Here is a 6792-nt window from a genome sequence, read left to right on the forward strand (position 1 = left end):
ATGACCACAACGTGGTCATCCAGGGAGTGGGAGAGGTAGGAGCTCAAGCGAAACGTAATGGAAGCAGCTTAGGATCGGGCAAGCTTAAGCCAGCTACGCAGACTTCCACGTCCATGGTCCCTGGAGAAGAAGCCAGGCCCAGACGGTAACGATGTTCCTTTGAATTTTCATCGCAGGGCTCTCTTTCAGCCCCACCCACCCTCAGGTCTGCTGAGGCCCACTGAGTTGTGGCCCACCTAGGTCACTCTCTGGCCATTCACTCAGATGTGCACAGGTTCTTGTACAATTGCTCTTTCCTGGGCCTCCTTTCACTGTGGTGATAATTTTAGCACGCTATGAGTTTCCATTTCAATCCCCAGATTGCCACAGCCATGCAGTCTGTTTACAGGGCAAGGGTTCAGGGCCTCTAAGGATACCACTGACTTTTAAGGAAGGGTCTTTGGGAGGAATCCTAAAATGGCAAGGGATGGTGTGTCCCGGAAGGGGGCCTGAGTACTGACAGTATGTGCAGTACTGGTCAGAGACACACATTTTCATGTCTTCCTGTGTGCATGTGTGTGCGTGTCAAGGAACCCCAGCTCTACCGAAGGAGAGGAGTGAGGGAGAACGTTTGGCTGCCGTGGACTTTTCTAAGCCTGAGAGAGAAACAAGGAACGGCTTCCCAGAGAAACCGTACATGGAGAAGATGCCTTTGTTCTGGAACGGCACCCAGGGACAAATAAAACACTAAACGACTGCATGGGTCCTCTGTGTGCTTGTTCTGGGGAAGCAAACGGATGCGGTGAACAGATGAAACCGGCGTGGACTGTTGAATTGGCTGCCTGGGAATCCCTGTGTAAGAACGCGCCTGGCGAATGACCTGGGAGAGGGGAGGAGGTGGGCACAGCCCCAGCTGAGCACTGTCGAGGCCAGAATTCTAGCCAACGGGGCGGGAGACCGGGAGTATGGGGAGAGATCAAGACAGGCTGTTAAACCGGAGACCTTCCACGTAGAGAGGCCAAGGCATCAAAGAACAAGTGTGGTGAGCAGGGGTGTCAGTGGCTGGTCCCAATATGTTCAGTGTGCAGTATGCGTCCTTGAGCTTCACTCGGGATCTTTAGGATCTCTCGCATATCCACATGGATTAGAAGCCACACACATACAGGCTCTCTCCGGGACTATGAAGCAAGCCCTCAGGAGGAAGGTGCTCAGACGGGGTTGGATGTGCAGCTGGGAGGCGTCTACGGGGGGAGTAGGAGGGTGTTGGGCGTGGTGTAAGTGATGCTGGGATTCTGACTATTGAGATTAGGGAAAATAGGGAAGTTTCGGAAAGAAACACCAGCCCTCTTGACTGCGTGGGCCCCTGTCAGTTCCTGTGTTACTCGGGCTGGCGTCCACGGCAGGCGTAGGTTGAGAGGCCAAGGTCAGAAGACAGGGAATGTGGTAAAAGCCACGTCCAAGCTACCCGTCCACCTGTGCGTCTTCCCCCACAGATGGCAGAGGTGGCAAGTATAGTTGTCCCAACTGTGTTTCTGATAAGAAGGTTTTGGCCTTGGCCCCAGGCCTCACGACTCTGAAACTTAAGTGCCCGCTATGAGTACTCTCTGCTCAGGAGACCGTCCACAGAGGCTCTTTCTTCCTCTTGGTAGACTGCCCCCCCCCCACCCACACACACACAGTATCAAGAACCCCGGGCCCTTCTGTGTTCTGCGGCCCTGCCGGCTTATGGGCAGCAGGACAATGGAAGTGACAGACAACAGGCCAGGCACAGCAAAGGTCAAAAGCCACATGTGCTTGGTGGCAAGCACTTCCTGAGTATGGCTCCTTCCCGATTGGGCTGCTGCTCCCTGGGAATACTTGAAACTGGCACTCAGCGTAAAGGGTTTATCCTGCCAGAGCTGGGGGTGGCAGACCTCAATGTGTGCCTCAGGTCTTCCTCCCAATCTGCGTATGTGATGGTTCTGACCATCACGGGACATGTCATGCCGACGTTCTCAGTAAACTCTAAGGACTCCTCCTCACATGTGTTGGCGGATGAGGTATCCCGGTGGTACCGGAGCTTGAGCAAGTGGATTTCTGAATCCCCTTGCCCACCCCTCCTTCTGGCCCTCAAACTGATTTGCTGTTTCTCTGCATTGGACTGCAGACCGAAGGCCCCTCTTCTTCAAACCTGTGCCGGCAGGCAAGTGAATTTGGAGAGAGGAAGTGTTGACCTGTTCTGCCTGCTGCCCCGCAGACACTCCACACCCAGGACTGAGACAGGCATTCATAGCCCGCAGGCCCTAACTTCAGGGATTACGCCACCTCTCACACGCCAGCGCACAGGATTTATCCAGATGGGACATGCAGCTATGTTTCCGGGACAGTGTTGATGCGATAGGAATCTGGTGCCCAACACTGAGCTCCTGAGACAGGTCCATTTCCTTGTGTCCCAGGCTTCATCGTGTCACTTCCAGGCTTTCAGGAAGGAGCCACCCAGTCTCTGAAAAGCAGGGGAAAGGCTGGGCTGTGTCTCGAAGCCAAGGTCATCTCCCAGCAGGGAGAAACGATGGCACAATCAAAGTCTCCATGCCTTAAAATGAAGCCTGCAAGTGGAGGGCAACGATGTGCACCCGACAGTGAAGTCTGACGGAGCCCTCTGCAGATACGTGTGCCAAAGTTTGGTCCCGGGTGCCATCCCAGAGAACACGACTAAGCTGAGTGTCTTCCCCGAGCACAGAACGACACATAGGGGGAACCCGTTCTCACTAGGGAACTTTCCAGGGCCAAATGATAGGGGGTTATCCCAAGTGACTTTCCATGGGTTTGATTTGCTTCTGCCGTCCTCTGTTCAATGCCATGTCCAATGGGCCCAAACCCATCACAACCCAGGAGTAAACACCCCATCAATTTCTGAGTTTCCTGGCTCAGTCCCTCTGTAACAATTCCTTTCCTCGTGTCCTCTTCAACCAGGCGTTTTCTGTTACTCTTTTACAGTGCACCGTGCACGTGAGCGTGTCCCCGTACTCGTCCATTCATATCCTCAGTTTCTGTCTCTCTCTGTCTCGCTGTCTGTGTCAGTGAGACGGTGTCACCGGATCTCCCTAGGTGTATTGTTCGACGAGTCTCGCGTCTTCTATGCCCTGCAGGTCACAATTTTCACTTCACGATGTCCATAGCACTCTGTGTCAAATGCCCTTACTGCTCTTTCTCTCATGTTGGTCACCATTATTCTGCAGCCCGTCGCAGGGTGACTTGGACATCTCACCTTGTTTCACTGAGATAAAGGGAAACTCTTTCATATCTCAATGAAGCAGGATTTTTCTGACAGGTGGCTGATTCCATATGTTTAGGCTACAGGGATTGCTTTTGGCGTGGCAATGTCCAAGGAAGACACACACTTTGGGATAGAAAATGTAGTGACTCATAGAAAGAATTCGTTTAAATTCCATCACAGACCAGAAGGCGTACGGAGCAATGTTCGCTCCTGGAAAAGAGACCAGTAATGACGATCCCCAGAGCAGGGACATTTCCCAGAACGGCCACTCTCATGCAGTGTCCATGAGTGTGCAGTGGAACGTCTCCATCGGTCAGGAGGGCAGGCCGCCTTCTCTTTTAATCACTTTCGGATGACCTACTGCTTCGACAAGCTTGCATGGCTCTACTTCCCTCAAAATCACCTTTCTTTTTTTTTTTTATTTTTTATTTATTTTTATTTTTATTTTTTTAAATTTTATTTTGTCGATATACATTGTAGCTGATTATTGCTCCCCATCACCAAAACCTCCCTCCCTCCTCCCTCCCCCCCTCCCCCCCAACAATGTCCTTTCTGTTTGCTTGTTGTATCAACTTCAAATAATTGTGGTTGTTATATCTTCTTCCCCCCCCCCCGGTTTGTGTGTGTGTGTGTGTATGTGTGTGTGTGAATTTATATATTAATTTTTAGCTCCCTCCAATAAGTGAGAACATGTGATATTTCTCTTTCTGTGCCTGACTTGTTTCACTTAATATAATTCTCTCAAGGTCCATCCATGTTGTTGCAAATGGCAGTATTTCATTCGTTTTTATAGCTGAGTAGTATTCCATTGTGTAGATGTACCACATTTTCCATATCCACTCATCTGATGATGGGCATTTGGGCTGGTTCCAACTCTTGGCTATTGTAAAGAGTGCTGCGATGAACATTGGGGAACAGGTATACCTTCGACTTGATGATTTCCATTCCTCTGGGTATATTCCCAACAGTGGGATGGCTGGGTCGTATGGTAGATCTATTTGCAATTGTTTAAGGAACCTCCATACCATTTTCCATAGAGGCTGCACCATTTTGCAGTCCCACCAACAATGTATGAGAGTTCCTTTTTCTCCTCAGCCTCGCCAGCATTTATCGTTCATAGTCTTTTGGATTTTAGCCATCCTAACTGGGGTTAGATGGTATCTCAATGTGGTTTTGATTTGCATTTCCCGGATGCTGAGTGATGTTGAGCATTTTTTCATATGTCTGTTGGCCATTTGGATATCTTCCTTAGAGAAATGCCTACTTAGCTCTTTTGCCCATTTTTTAATTGGGTTGCTTGTTTTCTTCTTGTAAAGTTGTTTGAGTTCCTTATATATTCTGGATATTAATCCTTTGTCAGATGTATATTTTGCAAATATTTTCTCCCACTCTGTTGGTTGTCTTTTAACTCTTTTCATTGTTTCTTTTGCTGTGCAGAAGCTTTTTAGTTTGATATAATCCCATTTGTTTATTTTTCCTTTGGTTGCCCGTGCTTTTGGGGTCGTATTCATGAAGTCTGTGCCCAGTCCTGTTTCCTGAAGTGTTTCTCCTATGTTTTCTTTAAGAAGTTTTATTGTCTCAGGGTGTATATTTAAATCCTTAATCCATTTTGAGTTGATTTTAGTATACGGTGAGAGGTATGGATCTAGTTTCATTCTCCTGCATATCGATATCCAGTTATCCCAGCACCACTTGCTGAAGAGGCAGTCCCTTCCCCAGTGAATAGGCTTGGTGCCTTTGTCAAAGATCAGATGGAAGTAAGTGTGTGGGTTGATTTCTGGATTCTCTATTCTATTCCATTGGTCAGTGTGTCTGTTTTTATGCCAGTACCATACTGTTTTGGTTATTATAGCTTTGTAGTATAGCTTAAAGTCAGGTAGTGTTATGCCTCCAGCTTTATTTTTTTTGCTGAGCATTGCTTTGGCTATTCGTGGTCTTTTATTGTTCCATATAAATGTCTGAATAGTTTTTTCCATTTCTGAGAAAAATGTCTTTGGAATTTTGATGGGGATTGCATTGAATTTGTATATCACTTTGGGTAGTATGGACATTTTCACTATGTTGATTCTTCCAATCCAAGAGCATGGAATATCTTTCCATCTTCTTGTATCCTCTCTAATTTCTCTCAGCAGTGGTTTGTAGTTCTCATTATAGAGATTTTTCACCTCCTTGGTTAACTCAATTCCTAAGTATTTTATTTTTTTGGTGGCTATTGTAAATGGGCAAGCTTTCTTGATTTCTCCTTCTGCATGTTCACTATTGGAGAAAAGAAATGCTACTGATTTTTGTGTGTTGATTTTGTATCCTGCTACCGTGCTGAAATCATTTATCAATTCCAACAGTTTTTTTGTAGAGGTTTTAGGCTGTTCGATATATAGGACCTACTGCTTCGACAAGCTTGCATGGCTCTACTTCCCTCAAAATCACCTTTCTGATATTTAACTCGACACTTTACATTTGTGCATGGCAGGAGCAGAGGAGAACATCTCAGAGCTCGCTGGGTCCCAGGGCCTCCTACGGATTTCTGAGAGAGAATAAATGCCAGTGAACACACGGGCTCACAGAGCAGCTGGTGTGAGGACACTCCCGGGGAAGTTCAGGGAAAAGCATGGGAACACGGGGGCGCCGTGCAGAGAAAGTTCGACTCAGATCCCGATTGACCAGACAGTGCTTGAGGCTCAAGCATGGTGTCTGGGCACAGTGAGCATCGAGGAAGAAGGAGGTGGTGGTGCAGGTGTACTAACTGGTGCTAATCTGTCATCATCAACAGGGTCGAAGGACAAGTAGGCCTTCACACATCTTGGCCCCAGGCAGTTTTTACGGTGTAGTTCATGCGCTCTTTGCCCTGGTCCCTTTCACCTCACCTCTTTTGCAGGAGGTAGCCCGGGAGTCTACTAGTGCGAGTGCAAGTGCACAACCATGTTAACAGAATAAAGAAGGAAGGGCAGAAAACACAGTTATGAAGCAAGGGGGTGCCCGTGTACAATTCCATCGCGACACTAAGACAAAAGACAGTGACATCAGTCACCTGGCACAGCATGTGTGGAACCGCGCTCGCTCCCGTCTACCCAACAGGGAGGGGAGAAAAGAGAAAGATCACGAGGCAGAAGCGGGTAGGAGATCTGGATGACACCCTTGACCTACGGACCCACTATACATACAGAAGAGAGGAACCTAAAAACCTGCGCCCGACTTCCTTTCTTCCAAAGTACATACGGCCAATGACATCCACCCGGTGGCCATCTGCCATTGGTAGAAAGGAGTCCACGGCTTCCTCTCTCAGTCTCTGGGAAGCCACTGCATAAATGTGTGCATGCAGGCGGCCGGACACTGCTGAATCACCTCCATTGTGCCAGGCACTGAGGAGGAGAGGGTCTGATACTTACAGACAATCGTGCACGACGTCTGAGACCCTTAATATTCCTAATCCTGAGGGAGGGCTTGCAGTACTGCTCTGTGCCTCTAGACCCGATGAAATCCAGCGCAGCGACATATAGATCAACACATGGGCCCGGCCCTCCGAGAACCTCACTCTGACTGTGGGCTGGAACTGAAAC

The sequence above is a fragment of the Cynocephalus volans genome, chromosome Y (assembly GCF_027409185.1).
Source record: "Cynocephalus volans isolate mCynVol1 chromosome Y, mCynVol1.pri, whole genome shotgun sequence".
NCBI classification, from domain to species: Eukaryota; Metazoa; Chordata; class Mammalia; order Dermoptera; family Cynocephalidae; genus Cynocephalus; species Cynocephalus volans.